We start from the raw sequence: 20,656 nt of genomic DNA on the forward strand, positions 1-20,656 counted from the left end.
CATTATAAAATAGCAGTGTGGTTATAGATGTAGCTCATGCTCCTTGGAGAAAAGTTTTTAAATCCTAGGAAGTAGGTATGAAAATGGAAACAGCAGACCCTCAATCCCATGATCCCGAGATTATCCCTTTTAAATGTGTTTTCTTCTGGTCTTTTTTTCTATAGATACCCTACAGCTAGAACTGTATCCTGATATTTAAAAATTGACTTGCAATACTCCTTTCTCCTTCATCTTTCATAATTGCTTGCAGCTGCAGTTCGCCATGGGCTTTTTCATCATGTCCCAGCTCACCATCACACCCTGCTTTATTTTATTATTTCCCTCTGTTGGACACTCAGGTTGTTTTCTGGGTTCTGCTTCTATGCAGTCACGCTGCGGGAGCGTCTCTGCAGCGCACCCTCAATCTTTTGTCCATTCAGGGTGTTGCCCTGGTCACCAGGTCCATGTGAGGATCGCCGACTGCCCAGGCGACCGTGACCAGGCTGGGGACCCCCACCCCGTCACAGCGCAGGTCCTGCCGTGGTGTTTGGAGTTGCTCCTAAGGTCAGAGTTGGGTTCTCACTCCTTCTACGGCAGCGTCCTGGGGGAGGAGGAGGAGCCAGGGGCTGGTGCTGTGACCCTGTCCTCCTCTCTGCTCCTTCTCACGGGCAGGGGGCTTTCCCCTGAGCCCCGCTTTCCCCTTTGTAAGTGAGGCTGACAGGTGGGGGCGGGGACGCATGAGGTGGCCGTGGGAGGACTTCTGTAGGTTTAGTCCCGTCTTGCTGCCTGAAGTCACTTCAAAGCTACTTAGTCCTGCTCCAGCCGGGACTCTGAATTCTGGAGGTCACAGGTTTCCTAAACCTTGGCGGTCCTTAAGGTGATTAAGATGAGGTACGCGAAGCAGCTGGTGAGGTAATGGTTTACAATTGGTGCTCTGGAGCGTGGTTATTTATGTCATGGTCACTCTGATCCAGGGTGTCTCTTTCCAGAGAAGCTTTGAGGCAGTTTGTACGAAGCAAGTTTCTGAAGATCCAGGGGCTGTCAGAGAAACCCTTCCATTTTGGCAAAGCTTTCTCTGACTTCAGCAGGTGTCTGGGTGGATGGACAGGCTCCATAGTCACAAGGGGCCAGCAGCCGCTCTACGGGACAGCACAGACATTTAACATTTCCATCACTGCAGAAATTCCTCCGGGAGAGCACTGGCCTAAAAGGTTCAAGTGGAAAATGTAATTAAAAGACTCCACAAATGTAAATTAAAGCAAATGTCAGAAACTGAAAAAGTTTATATGATTCTTAATTCTAAAGTATTCAAAAATTCCTATTAAATTGAAAAGGCAAAATTCAATTAAGATGGGTGAGTATAACATTTTAAAGTCAAATAGTATTTAAGTTAAAGCTGAGATATTTTATTTGAGTTTTTGGAAAATATAATTGAAACCCATCTTATGAAAATGAAACTGCTCATGCCTCAAGTCCAATGTCCAGCTCGTTGCCAGCGTAAGGAATAGATAGAGATCGGGCTTATGGTTGCCAAGGGGAGGAGGAAGGAGGGGGTGGACTGAGAATTTGGAGTTGGTAGACGCAAACTATCATGTAGAGAATGGATGAAAAGGTCCTATTGTGGAGCACAGGAGACTATCCAGGGTCCAGGGATAAACCATCATATGAATGTGAGAGAGAAAGTCGCTCAGTCGTGTCTGACTCTTTGTGACCCCATGGACTATACAGTCCATGGAATTCTCCAGGCCAGAATACTGGAGTGGGGTAGCCTTTGCCTTCTCCAGGGGAGCTTCCCAACCCAGGGATCAAACCGGGGTCTCCTGCACTGCAGGCAGATTCTTTACCAGCTGAGCTACCGGGGAGGCCCCTACACCATCATGGAAAAGAATATTTATGTATTTTGGCAGTGCTGAGTCTTCCTTGCTGTGTGTGGGCTTTCTGTATTTGCGGCGAGCAGGAGCTTCTCTAGTTGCGGTTCGAGAGCTTCTCACGGCTCTGGAGCTCAGACTCAGTACTTGTGGCCATGGGCTTCGTTGCCCCGTGGGACGTGGCAGCAAGCGTCACAGACCAGGGTCGAACCTGTGATCCCTGCCTTGGCAGGTGGATTCTTAACCACTGGACTGCCAGGGGAGTCCAGAGAGGAGTATTAAAAAATAATGTGTATATTATTATGTGTAAAACCAAATCACTTGGCTGTGCAGCGGAGATTGGCACAACGTTGTAAATCGACTATACTTCCGTTAAAAAAAAAGACTAGGACTTCTGTCTCATGCAAGCTGCCTCCAGTCCCACACATGTAGAAGTTCAGGCATGATACGAATGCATTCATATTTCATGTGTCCTTCAGCGGCCATGTGCACCGACTGGGGATTCCAGGGCAATTCACAAGTGTCTTTGAAACCTGGAACTGAAAGGGGAAGAGAGACAAACTGGATGCTGGAGATTGCTGCCTAAAGAGGAAGGCTTTCGAGGATGAATCGAGGTCCTCCCTCAGTACGCACCCTGGGTGGTGGGTTAGTTCCAGGACTCCCTCAACTCCCAGAGTCCGCGGATGCCCCTCTGTATCCTTGGGCTCCGCATCTGTAGACTGAACCAGCTGCTGGTCGCTAGTGGTTTCCGCCTGCGGTTGGTGGATCCCTGAGATGTGTGACCTCTGATGGGGAGGGCCAACTGGACTTTGCTTGTCTCTTACCCAGATCTTTCTGCTGCTCACATCCTTCTTGTTCCCAGTGCCATGCATGGCGTCATCCACAAAGCTCCACGGCGTTTGGATGTGATCGGTTTTTGTTTTTAATTGTGGTAAAATATGCATAATGTAAAGTTTGCCATTTAAAAAATGTTTATTTTATTTATTTGGCTGTGCTGGGTCTTAGTTGTGGCATGTGGGATCTAGTTCCCTGACCAGGGATCAAACCCAGGCCCCCTGCACTGGGAGCTCGGAGTCTTAGCCACTGGACCACCAGGGACGTCCCTGTCATTTGCAAACTCTTTTATGATAACAGTTCTGACTGGTGTGAGGTGGTATCTCATTGTAGTATCTTCCTTTTTAAGGCTGAATGACATTCCATTGTATGGATCTGTACCCATGTTTTGTTCTAGGGACACAGGACAGGAGATGTGATGAAGTACTTGTCTGGGGCCTGCCTGTATTGTTCATAAAGCGGTCGTCCAGGGTCACAACTCACACTGCTGACAACGAGTGCTGTTTCCCCCATGACCAAGGTGCTCGAAGTCTCATTAACAGAGCAGCCTGTGTTTGTGCGAGTGGGGCCCCCTAAACCCTGATCTGCAGCACACTCCAGAGATCCGTTGCCTTGGCGTCAGCTAGCACCCATTAGAAATCCACTCACGGCCTGTGAAATCAGAATCTTCATTGTCATCAGCTCCTTCAGTGATCGGGTGTGCATGAAAGTTGGAGAAGCAACAGATCTAAAGGACGGGGTTAGGGACAGAGGCCCTCTTGTTTAAGGGTGGCGCCGCCTGAACACAGCTCTATAGGATTATTGTTGTTGTTCAGTCTCTGAGTCGTGTCTGACTCTTTGCAACGCTATGGTCTACAGCACGCCAAGGCTTCATGTCCTCCATCTCCAGGAGTTTGCTCAAGTTTGTGTCCATTGAGTTGGTGATGCCACCCAACCATCTCATCCTCTGTCGTCCCCTTCTCCTCCCGCCTTCAACCTTTCCCAGCATCAGGGTCTTTTCCAGTGAGTCAGCTCTTTGCATCAGGTGGCCCAAGTATTGGAGCTTCAGCTTCAGCATTAGTCTTTCCAATGAATATTCAGGACTGATTTCCTTTAGGATGGACTCATTTGATCTCCTTGCAGTCCAAGGCACTCTCAAGAGTCTTCTCGGGCAGCACAATTCAAAAGCATCGATTCTTCGGCACTCAGCCTTTTTTATGGTCCAGCTCTCACATCCTAATAGGATTGTTAGAGTAGGACAGTAGCGCCCTTACTGCCGTCCTTCTCTTGTGTCCAGGGCAGACATCACTAATTGATCGTGGAATTCAAAATCATCCTTCCCACTGAGCAGAGGGAGCCTCGGGTTCCTCAGCCCAGCACGCTTGGCCAGCAGAGAAGCAGGCCAGGGGCACGGCCAGGCAGGTGCAAGAAGTGTGGCTCGAGGGCTTCCCTGGCGGCTCCGTGGTTAAGACTCCACCCGCCAGTGCAGGAGACATGGATTCGACCCCTGGTCTGGGAAGATCCCCCCGGCCGCAGAGCAGCTAAGCCCGTGCGTCACAACTGCTGAGCCTGTGCTCTCGAGTACGGGAACCGCAACTACTGAGCCCGTGAGCACTAGAGCCCATGCTCCATGAGACAAGGGAAGCCACCCCAGTGAGGAGCCCGCGGATCACAACCAAGAGTAGCCCCTGCTTGCAGCAACTAGAGAAAGCCTGTGCAACAACCAAGACCCAGCACAGCCAAAAAAAAAAAAAAATGTGGCTCAAGATTTGGGTAGATTCATTCCCAGTGTCCCAGACTGCTTCTCTGCCACTGTTTTTTTTTTTTTTTTTCGTGTTAATTGCTGCCACAGTAAAGACACGCACCATTTCCCAAGTGTTTTGTATGTTCCAGGCTCTGCTTCCAATACTGTGTGCATTGATTCTTAGCCATCCCGGACCCTGCCAGATCAGTGTCCTTGGCCCCAAGTTACAGGTGAGGTGCCAGGGAGGCTGGGCCGGTGGCCAGGGAGAGGGGCGGCCAGCGCTAACCCCAGCTCCGTCTCACCTCAAGTCTGAGCTTTTTCCAAGCCCTCCCTGCGGGGAACCCAGCCCTCCTTCCAGGGATCCCCAAACCGCCAGAGCTCCCGGCTGAGGCCCAGACCCCTGCAGCCCGCTCCCTGGGGGGTTCTGGGGACCCCTAGCCAGATGAGTGGGAGGGCCACTGGACTTGACCCCAGAGTGTTGGCTTAGCTCACGGTGTCACTGTGGACACTGGCTCACCGTGACTAAGTGAAAATGAAAGAAAGTGAAAGTGTTAGTCGCTCAGTCGTGTCCAACTCTTTGTGACCCCGTGGACTACAGCCCGCCAGGCTCCTCTGTCCGTGGGATTCTCCAGACAAGAATACTGGCGTGCATTGCCATTCCCTTCTCCAGGGGTGCTTCCCAACTCAGGGATCGAACCCGGGCCTCCGGGGTTGCAGGCAGATTCTTTACCGTCTGAGCCACCAGGGAATCCTTGACTAGGTGAAGTCACTTCTTAAAAAGCAGAGCATCTGAGCTCGTTGCAGACTTTGGTGCATTTAGGGCTCCGTGGAGCCTGGGGCTGGAGGCCAGGCGCCCCACAGAGGCCTCAGCGACTCTCCGGGGGTTCGCCCTGTTCTCCACTTTCTCCCTCCCTCACCCTGGACTCTGTGGGTCCTCCCTGCCTCCTCCTCATAGTTCCCGCTTTCTTGGAACCTCAGCTCTCCACCTCTGCTGCTTGCAGCCTCCATCCTGTTCTGTATTTGACTTGCTCCCTTGGCCATCTCCCCACAAGCTTGGGGGTGGTGGAGAGTGTCGGTGTGTCCTCTCTCTACCTGGGAGTGAACGGCACACGGTAAATGCAGCAAGTCCCCAACAGATTGAGGTCTGTTCCGAGAACGCATTCGTGAGTCCAATTTGCTCGTAAGTCCGACAAAGTTAGCCTAGGTACCCAACTAACACGGTACTGTACTGTAGTAGGTTTATAATACTTCCCACACAGATGATACATAAACACACGCACAAAAGAAAACATTTTAAAGGTTATAGAACAGTACCTTGAAAAGTCCAGTAGTCCAGTACAATGGCTGGCGTACAGGGGCGGGCGTTGGGTCACCAGGCAAGAAGGGTTAGTGACCGGAGAAGGGAGAGGAGGTGAGAGGTGGTAGAGCGGAAGGGTCACCAGCGGTGGGAGACGTGGGGCTCAGATGTGGGGCTCAGACGTGGGGCACAGACGTGGGGCTCAGACGTGGGGCACAGACGTGGGGCTCAGACGTGGGGCTCAGACGTGGGGCACAGACGTGGGGCTCAGACGTGGGGCTCAGACGTGGGGCTCAGACGTGGGACACAGACGTGGGGCTCCCGCACCGCTGATGCTGATGGCACAGCTCTGGTTCCTTGCTGGAGTCAAGTCTTAGCTACCCTCTTGAAGAAAAAAGAAAAGATCCAGTGACGTCTGGGTAGTAGATGTTCGCATCTTTGGAAGCTTGCAACTTGGGACTTAGTGTACTTGAGAAATGGAAAGTAGGGTTTCTCCGTGGTGCCTTCTGGCATAAGACCCCCTGTGTGTGCCTCGGGGGCCCCGCCAGTGAATGGCTGTGTGATCTTGGGCTTGTTTACCTGGCCTCTATGTGCCTTGGTTTCCTCTTCTGAGAGATGGGGAATAATAGTGGTGCTAAACTTACGGGGTTGACTGAGTCTCTGAATATCGGTTTCCTCATCTGTAAAATGGACAGAATAGTCGAGCCCCGTTATGAGAGGTCTGGAAGACTGAGTGCCGACCCTGGCCGGTGCTCGGCCCGAGTCCCGCCTGCAGTGAGTGCTCTCGTGGGTGTCGTCCGTCTTGGTCCCGTTGCTCCCCCACTGGGGGCTCTCGGGCTGGTCACTTAGCTTCCCCGGGACTCAGGTCCTCCATCACTGCATGAGGTATGGGCCAGGCGCATACACTTACCAGCTGGTGGGCTGTGCCCCTCTGGCCGCAGACTGGACAGTGAATGACCCTGAATGAAGCAGAGTCACTAGGGTCACTCCAGGAGTGACTCCTCTTGGGACCGGGTCCCTGCACCCTCCGGTCCTGCTTTTCAGGGAACCTGAGCTGCAAAGCTGTGATCCTCAGGCCTGGGTGGGGGGCTCTGCCCCTGGGCTCCCTTCTTCCACCCGATGGTGAAGTTCCCCCTCCTCCCAGAATGCCCAGCTGAAGGAGTCATCAGGGGCGCGAGGGCATCTCGACGGGTTGTCGGGATGCCCCTGAGTCTCTGCCATGTGAGCAGATATGACCACCCAGAAGGCGGGAGCCCTGGGGATTCTGGGGCTGTTTTTTTAATCTATCTGTCTATCATCTGTGCAGCATGTGGGATCTTAGTTCCCCGACCAGGGATCGAACCTGTGCCCCCTGCATTAGACGTGCAGAGTCTTAACCACTGGACCACCAGGGAAGTCCCTCCGACTTTAATAATTACTGCTGGGGTTGAAGTCTTTAGTTGGGGGTGGGGCAGGAGAGAGAGGGGCTCGAGGGTGGATCTGTGCCAAGTGCGTTGGTGGACCACGGGGAGGGCAGCCAGGAACACGTTTCCCGCCATCGACGTGGACACATGGCTGCTCCACACAGCTGCATCCGTGTTTCGTTTGTTCATGAATTCAGCAATAATCGCCGCATGTGGCAAGGTGCCGGGCGCTGTCCCGGTTGCTGGGGACACAGGGCTGACCAAGACAAGCTCCCTGACCTCATGGAGCTCACAACCTGGTATGAGAAACGGACAACAGACGGATGACTATGTGATGGGATTTCAGGGGATGACTGGCCAGACAAGGATGTGAGGTGCAGGGTGCATTGGAATTAAAATGGACCTAATGATGCTTCCCTCGTAGGACTGTTTGGAGGAAATGTACGTAAACCTGCATACAGGGGGTGCCCGTTAAGCGCTGGACTGGTTCTGCAGGGACGGGGTGCTTGCTGCGGGGCCGGGCGCCCCAGGGAGCTGTCCTTTCAGCACCAGCAGGTCTCAGCTCAGCGCCCTCTGCCTGGACTGCGGACCTGAGCTGACAGATGTGCAGGGGATCCTGGGAAGTGACAGTTGTCTGGAGACCCGTGCCAGCGGCAGTGCAGACTCACACCTCAGGTTCATCCAGACGCAGCCCCCCCACCCCACTCCAGGTTTCTTCCAAGCCCTTGTCTCAGGCAGGAGACAGCATGGCAGGTCTTGTGTCCTTGGTCACCATTCCCCAGCCAGACCGCAAGCTCCTTGGAGCAGGGGTGGGTTGGGGGCTATTCAGACCCCCCGGTTTTGTCCCGTGAGGGGCCAGCATGGTCTGGCGTGTGGTGGGCGTGACTGACTCATCCACTGGTTGGGCACCCACAGTTTGCTAGTTGGTTCACTGACTCACCTGAAAACCTTGTTTGAGGACCAAGGCTGGGGCAGAAAAATGAACCCTGTGCCAAGCTTGCCGCCTCCCCTTCCGAAGCTCATAGTTTAGGGGTCTGCTCATAGTATGTGAACAAATGCATAGTTAGGATATTGATACATATGCTGGAAATGTAGGTGTGGTTTCTGCTTGAGTACCTGGGTGAGGAGGGGTTTGAGGGTGACTTTGGGCCCTTCAGTTATAAGTAAGAGAAGTCTCAGTTTGAACTGGCTTAAAGAAGAGAGAGAGAAAGTGGCAGAGGGCGAAGAAGGAGGGAGGAGGAAGCAGAAAGAGGAGGAGGGAAAAGAAGGGAAAGCAGGTTGATTTTCGGAAATGAAAAGGTTGTCGGCTCAGGTCCAGCTGGATCCAGAGTCTCCAAGAGGCCCGGGCTGCCTCTATCTGACTCTGGGGTCTGTTTCCGCTGGTGTCCCCATTCTCTGGACTGCCCACAGCCCTTACGGGTGGAGAGTGTCCTGCAGACTCCTCCAGGAGCACCATGGCCCTGGAACTGAGCCTTCTTGTCCTGGCTTGGATTTCACGCCCATTCTTGGACTGTCGCTGGTGAAAGGTGGGGGGCTTCTTGGGATCCCCAAGGGTCCAGGGCTGCTGGAGCTCTCTGAGAAGGGATACTCGACTGGAGGGTTCCTTGTCGACATCCCCCTTGGCCCCAAAGCCTGCAGTATGTATTTGTTCAGTCCCAGGGCACTGTCATGAAATGAGATTTAAAAAATGAAACCTAGCCTTGAAAAGGAAGGGCATTCTGGTACAGGCTGTACCATGAATAAACCTTGAGGACATTCTGCTACTAAATGTAATAAGCAGAATGCTGTTTTTGCCTTCTGCTAAGAAGCTAACAAACAAAAAGACACCTCCTGTGTGATTCCACTTTCACGACGTCCTTAGAGTCATCAGTATCATGGACACAGAAAGTAGAAGCCTGGGTGCCAGGGGCTGGGGGTGGGAGGGGAGTTAGTGTTTCATGCAGTCAGAACCTTAGTTTGGGAAGATGGAAGGGTTCTGAAGGTGGAATGCTGTGATGTTCGCATAGCAATATGAACGTGCTTATGCCGCAAAAGGACACCCTTCAAAATGGTTAAAATAGTGAGTTTTATGTTGTATCTTACCACAATTAGAAAGTTTATGAAAAATAAAACTCAGTTGAAAATGGTGACATATGCAGGTCGTTTATTAAACGTGAGCAGAAACAGGAAAAAAAGGAACGTTGGCGTTCATGCAGTATTATTTGTTTATTTTTAAAAGATTTTTTTTTCTAATGTGGATCATTCAAAAAAATCTGTGTTGAATTTGTTACAGTGTTGCTTCAGTTTTTTTCTGTCTTGGTTTTTTGGCCGAGAGGCATGTAGGATCTTAGCTCCCCCACCAGGGATCAAACCCACAGCCCCTGCCTTGGAAGGTGAAGTCTTAACCACTGAACTGCCAGGAAGTCCCTGGTGCAGTATTATTTAATGAGAGGCCCACAGACTTTCCCAGTGGCCACATCAGTGGTTCAGTGACCGCTTCCCAGCAGCAGGATGCCCGTCCTGTCCTTGTGGTGTTTTAACCTTGACCCTTGCGCCTGAGCACACACATACACAACCTTGACCCTTGGTTCAGCTTTTACAGGTTGCTCTCTGTAAAGTTACCGTTTCTTTCAGTGATGAGTACCACTGCGGAGGGAGAGGAAGTGCTTGAGAGTTTGCAAACATTCCATTCCTCCTATCGTGAAAACGTCCATTCAAAAAGTAGAGAGAATAGTTACGATGGACCCCATAGCCTACCTAAAATTTACTTATGAATGGACGACTTGCCACACTTGCTTCATCGCTTTGCTTTTTCTCTGTGGACGGTTGAAGGCAAACCCCCGGTGATGTTGCTATTTCAGTCCATGTCTCTAACTGGTGAGGGTTACTTCCATGACCACAAGACCCCCGTCACACCAACAGCGAGGGCCCTGCTTCCTAGCACGGTTGAGCGGTAGCACAGCTGAGCAATTGAACTGCACCTTTGATTTAGTTTTAGCGAGTTCTTGTTGACTTGGCCACACATGGCCCGTGGCTGCCAGAGTGGCCCACACAGGTGTAGAGCCTTATTATATTCAGGATCGACATTCTTGGCGAGACAGACAAGAAGCGTCGCTTCGCATCTCCCAAGGAGGCAGGGGATGCCTGACTGTGCTGTTTCCGGTGATGCTGGGGTCTGTCTCGGGGCCAGCGAGGTGATGCTGAGTTCCCCGGATTGGACCATCCCATTGCTTAGCAACCTCTCATCAACCTTCCCTGCGTCTGTTGGTCACCCTTGCCTGAATCAATGATTTCATTAGGGGTTGTAGTTTTGTGATTTTTCAGGAGCCTCTCTTCAGGAAAATAGACCCTCACTTCAAACACCTCTGCACTCAGTGTATCAAAGTGGTGGGATCTTTGTTATTATCTGAGACAAAACCGAGCCGTCATTTCTTTTGAAGAAAGGCCTCAGTGAGAAGGAATGAATCAGTCCCTTTTTGAAGTGGAGACGTTCTCAGAATGTGCAGGTGCTATTTCAGGCTCCTTGCACCCCCTGGGGTTGTGCACACAGTGTGTGTGCAGGTCTGTGTGCATACCTGTGTGCATGTGAGTGTGCGTGCATGCACATAGGTGCATTTTGCTCCAGAAAGGTGTAGGTCTCTGGGGGAGGCTGTTCCTGCCTGAAGGCAGCTGCTTTGCTCAGCAGTTGGTGCCTGAATCCTGGTCGTAAGGGATGGAGTTGGCTGGGAACCAGCTTTGAGGGGAGAGGACGTCCCAGGGCCCTCTGCTTTGGAATTTCCATGGCTCCACGTAGGATGGTATCCTGGACACTTGGGCGTGGGCAGGGCTGGGCTAAGCCAGGGCCAGTGGCTCTGTGTTGGCGGAGATGGGGCGTGCCCAGGCCTCTGCCCTGTTCTACGGGCCCTGGAGTGGCCCCTCCTTCCACGGGGAATAGTATGAGCATGGAAGAAACGATTTTCTGTGAAAAGATCAGCCATCCCAGGATGCCCCTGTGGTTCAGGTGGGAGGATGGTGCAGCCTACCGGTTGTAAGGTGGCTGCCCCCATCCCTGGAGTTAGGGCTGCTTTCGCCACTTAAGCTGAGCCCAGGGTGGCGACAGGTCTCCTGAGGCTGATGGGGGTGGGGTAGGGGGAGATATTTATTGACTTTCTTTTTATGTAAATATTTATTTACTTATTTTGGCTGTGCCAGGTCTTAATTGCAGCATGTGGGATCTAGTTCCCTGACCAGGGATCAGACCTGGGCCCCCTGCATTGGGAGCCTGCAGTCTCAGCCACTGGACCACCAGGGAAGTCCCTTACTGAGTTTCTCCAAGTTCCTTCCAGTGGATTCTGGTTTGGGATGTGCCTCTTTGAAGGCACATCGGGTGTGGCCCCTGCGAGGAGAGGAGGGGTGGTTGCGATCCCTTCCTGGCTTCCAGGAGGAGAGCGCAGCAGAGATGGGATGTGGTGGGTTTAGGGGAGCAGGGATGGGCAGCATGGTGGCCAGTCCCTTCCCGAGGTGTTGGAAGCCGGAGGGTGTGAGTGAGCCTTGCAGACTGGGATGCGCTGTGCAGACAAGCCTCCTGGGATCAGCAGCTGCAGCAGCCAGGACTGGAATCCCTCAGAGGCGGTACCGCTTCTTATTTGTCGCTTGTTGGCTGCAGGCAGCGCTATGCAGCCTGTGGGATCTTCGTTCCCCAGTGGGAGATGGAGCTTGGGCCCCCCACCCCCCGGATGTGGAAACAAGGAGTCCTAACCACTGGACCGCCAGGGACGTCTGCAGGCTTGCTTCTTGCCCAGAGTGCCTGTGGCTGTATCTTTGGGGTTTTACTCTTAGCTGCCAAGAACCTGCCCTCGTGTGGGCTTCCCCAGAAGCTAAACCCAGGGACGAGGATACAGGGGCAAAGGGTGTATTTGGGAGGTGACCCCGAGATGCAGCAGCAGGAGGGAGCGGGAGTGAGGACAGGGGAGGGCGCAGAGCCACAACGGAAGCGGGGTGCCCTGTAGGCGCCCAGAGCTTGGTCCTGCACGGGAGACTGTGGGGAGCAAGGCTGGGAGTTGTCTCCACTGAGGGCAGAGGGGCAGGGTCTCCGTCAGCCCGCCCGGAGTCCCTGCGGAGGCTGATTCCTCTGAGCGTTAGTTCCCGGGCTCCTAAATCTTCAGTGCAAATCTCAGAGCTCTCGGTCTGGGGTCTGGATGCTGGGGAGGGGGATCGGCATCCCCAGCTTCGAGGCGGAAAGTCGACCACTCGGCTTGTATCAGCTCCCCGTTATGGAGATTCCATAGGGTGGACGTCCACCCTGGGTTTCTGGTCCAGAATGTCTGGGCTCCCGTGGCACCTGTTCGTCTGTCATCTTCTGGGAGCTTCTGGTGAGGCCGGGAGGATGGGGTGGTCCCTGCTTCAGAGGCGTGGACCCTCATTAAGCCAGATTCTGCAGGGAGCCCCCTGGGGAGGCTGCAGGGCTGGGCTCTGGCCCCAGCTGTGTTGGGTCAGGACCACCGGCTGCGCACCTCCAGCGGGGCGCCGTTCACATGGGTTGCCACATTTTCTCTGCTCCAGGCCTACCAGGGACCCCGGCCCTTTCCCCTCTTCCTTGGCTTGCCTTCCTGGTCCCGCTCTCTCCTCGCTGGGGTTTCGATCTCACAACAGTTCTGAGCTGGCGGCGGCCCATGGTCTGTTCTCCCCAACTCTGTTTCCCAGAGACCGAGCCAAGCTGCTGTCTGCTATCCAGGAGGAGCTGGGAATTCATGAATGGACACAAAGAAGTAGCCCGGGACCCAGCTGGAGAAAGGGAGCGGTCCAGAGGGCCCGGGGCCAGAGGGACGGACAGACAGACCCTGCTTTGTCTCCTGGACAAATCCCTTTAGTCCTCTGTCCTGGGGATTCAAGGCTGCCACCACCAGGCACCAGCCTGGCCCGGAAGGGGCGGCTGCAGCAGTTTCCCTGGGCCCTGGGCTCATTCGGAGGAAGAGGCCCGCTTCTCTCCTGGGGCTGCGGACCCTGGCCTGGCCCAGGCCTGGAGGGGAGGGAGACATTGCAGAACTGAGCCTGGGCCTGGCTGCTTCAGACCGCAGGCGGGGAGGGGGTAGGGGGGAGGGCCAGTTGCTGGCACGCCCAGGCCTGGAGGAGGGCCCAGGTGGTGGGCACAGGGCGGGAGATCAGCAAGCTTAGGCCCTGCCAGGGGCTGCCGGCAGAGACCCCAGGGTGGTGGTTTAGTAAGCACACCTTTTACAGGCCCCGCCCAGACCTGGCTGGTAGGAGCCTGAGGCTACTCCATCTTTAACCCTTTATCGGAGTGTAACTACCGATCAAAGTTGGGAAAGGAGTAGACAAGGCGGTATCCTGTCATCCTGCTTTATTTAACGTACGTGCAGAGTATATCATGAGAAAGCTGGGCTGGGTGAATCACAAGCTGTAATCAGGTTGCTGGGAGAAATATCAATAACCTCGGATATGTAGAAGATACCACTCTCATGGCAGAAAGTGACGAGGAACTAAAGAGCCTCTTGATGAGGGTGAAAGGGGAGAGTGAAAAAGTTGGCTTAAAACTCAACATTCAAGAAACTAAGATCATGGCATCCAGTCCCATCATTTCATGGCAAAAAGAAGGGGAAAAAACGGAAACAGTGACAGATTTTATTTTCTAGGGCTCCTAAATCACTGCGGATGGTGACTGTAGCCATGAAATTAAGACACTTGCTCCTTGGAAGGAGGGCTATGATAAATCCAGACAGCATATTAAAAAGCAGAGACATCATTTTGCTGATAGAAGTCCATATAGGCAAAGTTATGGTTTTTTCAGTAGTCATGTATGGATATGGGAGTTGGACCATGTAGAAGGCTGAGCGCCAGAGAATTGATGGTTTCGAACTGTGATGCTGGAGAAGACTCTTGAGAGACCCTCCGACTGCAAGGAGATCCAACCAGTCCATCCTAAAGGAAATCAACTTTGAATATTTATTGGAAGGACTGATGCTGAAGCTGAAGCTCCAGTACTTTGGCCACGTGATGTGAAGAACTGACTCATAGGAAAAGACCCTGATGCTGGGAAAGATTGAGGGCAAAAGGTGAAGGGAATGGTTGAGGAAGAGATGGTTAGGTCACATCACTGACTCGATGGACATGAATCTGAGCAAACTCCAGGAAATAGTGAAGAACAGGGAAGCCTGGCATGCTGCAGTCCGTGCGGTCACAAAGAGTCAGACACGACTTGGCAACTGAATAACAGCAACTACTGGAAAGTGTGTGCCTTTCCTTTAAGGCTGGAAAACTGAGCACCCCCATGGGACCATTTTGAGTTTGGCCGGTTTGGCCAGGGCTGCTCTGACCACTGGCCAGTGAGGTGGGGGTTTCAGGAGCTAGGAAACGGCTCTGTTCCTTCTCTTCTTCACCTCTGATCCACAGCCTGTCCTCCATCCAGGGGGGAATGATCAGATAGTTTATACTACGGTGTGAAAGACTGATGGCAGAACCTTTCCCATCAGGACCATGGACAGGGCTGAAGGAGGAGGTGAGTGGACTGTCTAAACCTGTCTGGGTTGCAGTCAGCCACACCACTTCTGAGTTGGTCTCAGAATCCCCATATACAATGACAAGCGTCATCTTGGCCCTGCACAGCTTACGGCGTCCTTGTGAGGCTGGGAGAGGGGGAGGGAGTGGAAGCTTTGGGGGGAGCTTTTACATCAGTGACGGCCGCCTCTCGCCTACCCGGCGCCATGGCAGACGTTGCTAATTCATCACCTAGATTCATTCTCAGAATTCTTTCAGCACAGCACTCCAGGCCGGCTCCTGTCCATTGATCAGAACTGGCGTGTGAGCTGAAGTCCGTGTACTCCCTCCGCTGGGCCCGGTGTTGATTCTGTGGTCCTGGGGCCCAGGGCCATCCCTGCTGAGTGGCACCTGGCACCGTCCAGGTGGGGCGCCTCACCCCCTGCCTGCCGGCCTCTTCCTCCAGCGTGGAATCGCGTGGGAAGTTTTTTTAAAAAAAATGTCGCCCCTGCTCCCCAGCTGCATTGATCCTGGTTTGTCAGGGACTTTGGGACTTTTCAGATCTCCCCGGTGATTGTTAAGGGCAGCAGTGCTAGCCCTGGCCCCTTCCTCCAGCCTGCCAGGCGAGGGATGATGTCGCTGTTGTCCTGGGTGGTGTGGAATTCGGGGGAGCGGAGCGGTGATGGCCCAGTGGAGACCCAGCTCATGTCACCTCCATGCTGGCGTGTTCACAGAGGGTCTTCGTCCATGCAAGACTTCTTCTTTCCTTACTTAGACACGTTGGAGCACCTCTTCTAGAGCTGGTGGAGGAGGCAGAGGGCGTCAGCGTGTATACATGCCTCCTGTGGGCAGGGCACGTCACACGCTGTGTCTCGTCACCCTCCTGTAGCCCAGGTCTTGAGGTTGGACAATCCCAGGCTGAAATCCTGGCTCCTTCCTTTCATAGCTGTCTTGAATCACCTCAGTTCAGTTCAGTCACTCAGTCGTGTCTGACTCTTTGCGATCCCATAGACTGCAGCACACCAGGCTTCCCTGTCCCATCACCAACTCCTGGAGCTTGCTCAGACTCATGTCCATCGAGTCAGTGATGCCATCCAACCATCTCATCTTCTGTTGTCTCCTTCTCCTCCCGCCTTCAGTCTTTGCCAGCATCAGGGTCTTTTACAATGAGTCAGTTCTTCGCATCAGGTAGCCGAATATTGCATCAGAAAGGTGATTTGGTTTTTTGGATCTCAGTTTTCTCAGCTGTAAAGTGGGTTCAGTAATACCACGGAGGATTTATAGTAACAGAATCATCAGTGTCAGCCATGTGCCGATGTGTACGGAGTGCTGTGTGCAGACTAACCCATTCCATCCCTTTAGGATCCCCCGGCGGGGGGGGGGGGGTGGGGTGCTGATAACGTCCCCATTGCTCAGATGAGAAAAGTGAGGCCCAGAAGGCTTGAGTAACTTGTCCACGGACACGTGGGTTGATAAAGGATGGGGCTGGGGTTGAAGGAGTAGGGACTGGAAGGGTTTTGAAGTTCATGGAAGTAAAAGGCAAGAAGGGGCTTTTTAAAGAAATGTATTTACTTATTTGCTGTGGCGGGTCTTGGTTGCATCGTGCGAGATCTTTCGTCGTGGGACACCTGGGTCTCTCCAGGTGTGGCTGTTGGGCTTAGTTGCTCTGCAGCATGTGGCATCTTAGTTCCCCAACCAGGGATCAAACCTGCATCCCATGCATTGCAAGGCAGGTTCTTAATCACTGGACCACCAGGGACGTCCCTTGAGAAGGGACTTTTCAAGGTAATTCCGGTGTGAGCCCAGCAAGAAAAGAGGAGAGTGGTAGCGAAAGCCTCCATCTTCTGCGAGAATTCATGACAGTCGTGACTAGGATGTTGGCAGAGATTCGGACCCTCACTTTTCTCATCTGAGCAACGGGGATGTTATCAGCACTCTCCCCGCTCCCAGGGCATTCTAAGGCCAGTGTGGCGTGGTCTCAGGTGGGGTGAGGAGCATGTTACTGGATAACGGACAGAAGGTCCTCATTGTAAAGCAGCTGAGATCTTTGCCCGAGTTGTCTCTGTGCTCGTGACCTGGGTGAGGTGGGACTTGTACGTGGTGACCTTGGGCGCTGAGCAGAGGCGGTCCTGAGCCCACTGTTGATGGAGAGGCTTGGCCCTCCCAGCTGCTGATAGTGAGATACGGGAGGAGAGAAACGAATCGAAGAAGGAATTGTGATGCAAAAAGCAACCGGGACGTAAAGATTCGGAGAATTCTCCGCCTGTCCATACGTTAAATAGCGGGCACGTGTTCAGAAGGGAACACCGCAGATGTGGCCCGCAGACCATTCGTGAGGAGATTAGTGTCGATGGGGGGGACCATGGGCCCATCCGCCTCTGCCCTGAAGCCAGGGGCAGAATCCTCCCAGCCGGGGTGAATACATGGAGGAGGGCCGCAGGCGAACGCGGGCGCTGTTGCTCGGGAAAAGGGAAGAGCCACGAGCAGAGGCAGTTCTGAGATCTCGGGGCGGGACCCGCTGCTCCTGTTTTCAAGGGTGGGGGCATCTCAGGGGTGGGGTGATCTGCTGAGCTGGGGGGGTGATGCTGTCACCCAGGGCCCCCGGAGGGCAGAGCGTGGGACCAAAGAAGACATTCTCCAGCCTGAAGGTCTCGAGGAACTTGCCTTGCTCCCCTTTGGCCTTGTTGGGCCCCATCACCCCTTCCTCCTTTGTTCTAACTCTAACAGATCCCTTCCTTTTTAATTTATTTAGTCTTGGCTGCGCTGAGTCTTTATTGCTGCGCGAGGGCTTTCTCTAGTTGCAGTGCTCGGGCTTTTCATTCCGGGGCTTCTCTTGTTGCAGAGCTTAGAACCCTTTCCTTCTTTTCGATATCTTTTTTTTTTTTTTGTAATGGGAATGTCTGTCCCGCACCTGTCCCACTGTTGTATTTTGGAAGCACACAGTTTATTTCGTTTCCCAGACTCACAGCTGGAGAGGAATTTTGCCTCGGAATGAATCGTACTTCCACGTCTCACCCATGTCTGACTTAGATGTCTTCGCCTGACTCGACTTGCTCACTCTCTCAGTCGTGTCTGACTCTTTGCGACCTGGTGGACTGGTGCCCGCCAGGCTCCTCTGTCCATGGGATTCTCCAGGCAAGAACACTGGAGCGGGTTGCATTTCTTCCTCCAGGGGATCTTCCCGACGCGGGGGACGGATGCAGGGATTGAACTCCCCTCCCCTGCATTGCAGGCCTACTCTACCGCTGAGGCATTGGGGAAGCCCCTCGATGACGTTTCGATGAGACTTTGAATTTTGGGCTTTAGAGGTAATGCTGGGTTGAGCTGAGACTTTTGGGATTGTTGGGATGGAACGAGTGTATTTTACGCTCAAGAAGAACGTACATTCGAGGGGCCCGCGGTGGTACGCTGTGGACACACGAGGAGGTCGTGTGGCTGCCCAGAGACGTTAAGGCGTTTCCCCTGTGTCACACAGCAGCGAAGTGACCATGCAGGGACGTCCCGCCCAGCTGTGTCTGGCTCCAAAGCCCTGCCCCGCCAGCTCAGGGTGGGGGTCGACCTTCTGTCCCTGTCTCCCTGGCAGCTCGGCTTGGGAGCCCTTTGCAAAGAGGTACCCTCTCTACTCCCATCAAATGCTGCGGCCACGTGGTCATCTAAGTGGCCGGGCTGGCCACAGAATGCAGATTCTGTTCTCCAGAAAGGAGGCAGAAGGCCCATTTCCCTCCTTTATTTGAACCAGCAGCAACTTGCTAGAAATGCTGACTCTGAAATTTCCCACAGTCTTGAAGTCTGCCAGCTCTGTTCCAGAACATTCTAAATTTTCTCTCTGCATTTCAGCTGTTAAAATTGACTCCCTCATCCCCGTACTGGGGAAACAGATAGACAAGCCGTGGCACGTCCATACGCTGGACTAGTTCTCAGCAATGAAAAGGAAGGGACCATTGACCCAGGCAACAGCATGGATGAAGCTAACCTGCATTAAGCTGAGTGGAGAAAGCCAAACTCAAAAGGCTGTGCCAGGGGAAAAGAAGAAAAGAGGCTGGAAGCGTTGAGATGATGGCCAAGAATAGTAATGTTAGGAGGGTCCATTTTTTTTTTTCAAAGGAAACAAGTTTGTCTTAGATACAGTTTAAGCAGAGAAGAAGTAAGTCCGTGTTTGGCATTCCAAGCACAGTTTCTTTTCATCTAAGAATACACTTGACTTGATGCAATCAATTCTTTTCAGACAGTAAAATAAAATAAAATAAATGTCTGCAGGGCTTCTGTGTGATCCCGTGTATGAGGTGCTGGAAATGGGGAAGCTATGAGGGGTCAGAGAGCAGAGCATCGGCTACAGGACTGCGGGGAGGGACGGGGCAGCAGGAGGGTGTTTGGGGGATGGGCCTTTTGTTTCTCTTGGTTTCTCTTGGTTATGGTGGTGGTTATACAACGCTCTTCATTTACCTAAACGTGTATAAAGATGTGCCGCAAAAAGGAGAAATTTTACTGAACGTAAATGGAAAGGAAATTTAAAAACATAAACAGTGAATGCACTGTCCTCTTCAGAATGCCTGCCTAGAGGTTTGTGAAGGAAGAAAAAGGACGCCACAAGGAGTTAAAGAAAACGTTCTCGACTCTTGCGGGCTGTGGGAACTCTGTTTCTTGGGTCTTTGCCCCTGGCCCCTCTCCACTCTCCCGACCACATTCAATAGCGGCAGCTCCGGGTGAAAGACAAGGAAAGTTTTGTGGAGCCCAGAAATAAATAAATAAATAAACTGCTGCATCCCAGTCGCCCTGGCAACCGTGACATCACCCTCGGACCTGAGAGGCTGGCCTCGTGAGGGGCTTGGTGTTTGTTAAAGGGGCAGGGGAGAGGGCGGTCCCGGCTACAGGTGGGGGAGAAAGGTGTCAGCTGCACCCCTTCACGGCTGGCCTTGGAGTCCCGGCCCCCAGCCCAATCAGCGCGGTGTGTAAACTAGCACCTCCTCTCTGGGGTCTCTGGGGGCAGACTCTGTCAAAGGGAACGCTGTGTGTGCCTGTGTTGGTGTCTCTGGTAACGGATGAACACACACTTTGTGGCTTAGTTATTTTATTTTTTTGCCACGTCGCGCTACACACATGATCTTCGTTCCCCGACCAGGGATCGAACCTGTGCCCCCTGAAGTGGAAGCACGGAGTCTTAACCAGTGGACCACCACGGAAGTCCCCACACTTAGTGGCTTAAAGCAATGGAAATCGGGCCCCAGTTTGGTTCCCTCTGGAGGCTTGCGGACACGCCTGCTCCGGGCCTCCCTCCCAGCTTCTGCCGGCTGCCGGCACCCTCAGTGTGAAGCTGCCCCAGGCCTGTCTCTGCCCCGGTCTTCACTATGTGTCTCTCCTCTGCTTACAAGGACACCTGTCATGTTGGATGAGGGGCTCACCCCCCTTCAGTGTGATCTCATCTCAGCTGATTACATCTGCAGCTCTTTACAAATAAGTCAGATTCCGAGGTCCTGGGGGTCAGGACTTCAGCACAGGAATTTTGGGACGACACAATTCAGCTGTTATAACGCTATTTTTTTGTTGTTCTATTTGCTCTAGTGGTGTAGATCCAGCATACAGGAAGTACCCCACAAATGCTAAGTGGACCGCGCCCGCAGCATTGGGAGCGCAGGGTCTTACCGCTGGACCACAGGGAAGTCTCCCACACCTAGCGCGGACACAGCATACAGTGGCGCTTTATAAATGTTCTGTGCAGTGTACTGCATTGAGCCCTTTGTTCTGAACCACACACTCATTTCTCATGTCTGTGGGTCTTTCTAGTCATAATCGGGTTCCTGGGGTGGGGGCTGGTTTTCGGTGTTTTAGTGGAGTTAACCACCCCTCCCCCACCCGCCACAGGTGGATGATTCTTGGCAGAGTCCAAGGTGAACCGTCCACTTGCCTGACTCTGAGCCGGTGTGGTCCTGCCCGCTGCCCGAGAGAAGGTGTTGGCAGCTCTCATCCCCCAGCCCCCACCCCACTTCCAGCCTGACCTGGAGACACCTGCAGGGAGTCCTGTCAGAGGCAGGCCCGTGCCATCCCACCTGGGTGATGTCGCTTCCTGACTCTGCCCTGGAGCATCCCCTCTGGAAAGCAGGGGTTG

The 20,656-nt window shown here is 53.3% G+C and overlaps 1 protein-coding gene and 1 non-coding gene across 2 annotated transcripts in view; one reads left to right on the forward strand and one right to left on the reverse strand.

The window, feature by feature from the left end:
- The window catches only part of MMD2 (monocyte to macrophage differentiation associated 2), a 42,792-nt gene that overhangs the window by 6,440 nt on the left and 15,696 nt on the right, over positions 1-20,656 (forward strand). The window lies entirely within an intron of this gene.
- Positions 7,023-7,095, reverse strand: TRNAR-UCU (transfer RNA arginine (anticodon UCU)). The gene has a single exon. It is a non-coding gene; the product is annotated as a tRNA-Arg (tRNA).

This window comes from Dama dama, chromosome 10 (genome assembly GCF_033118175.1).
Source record: "Dama dama isolate Ldn47 chromosome 10, ASM3311817v1, whole genome shotgun sequence".
NCBI classification, from domain to species: domain Eukaryota; kingdom Metazoa; phylum Chordata; class Mammalia; order Artiodactyla; family Cervidae; genus Dama; species Dama dama.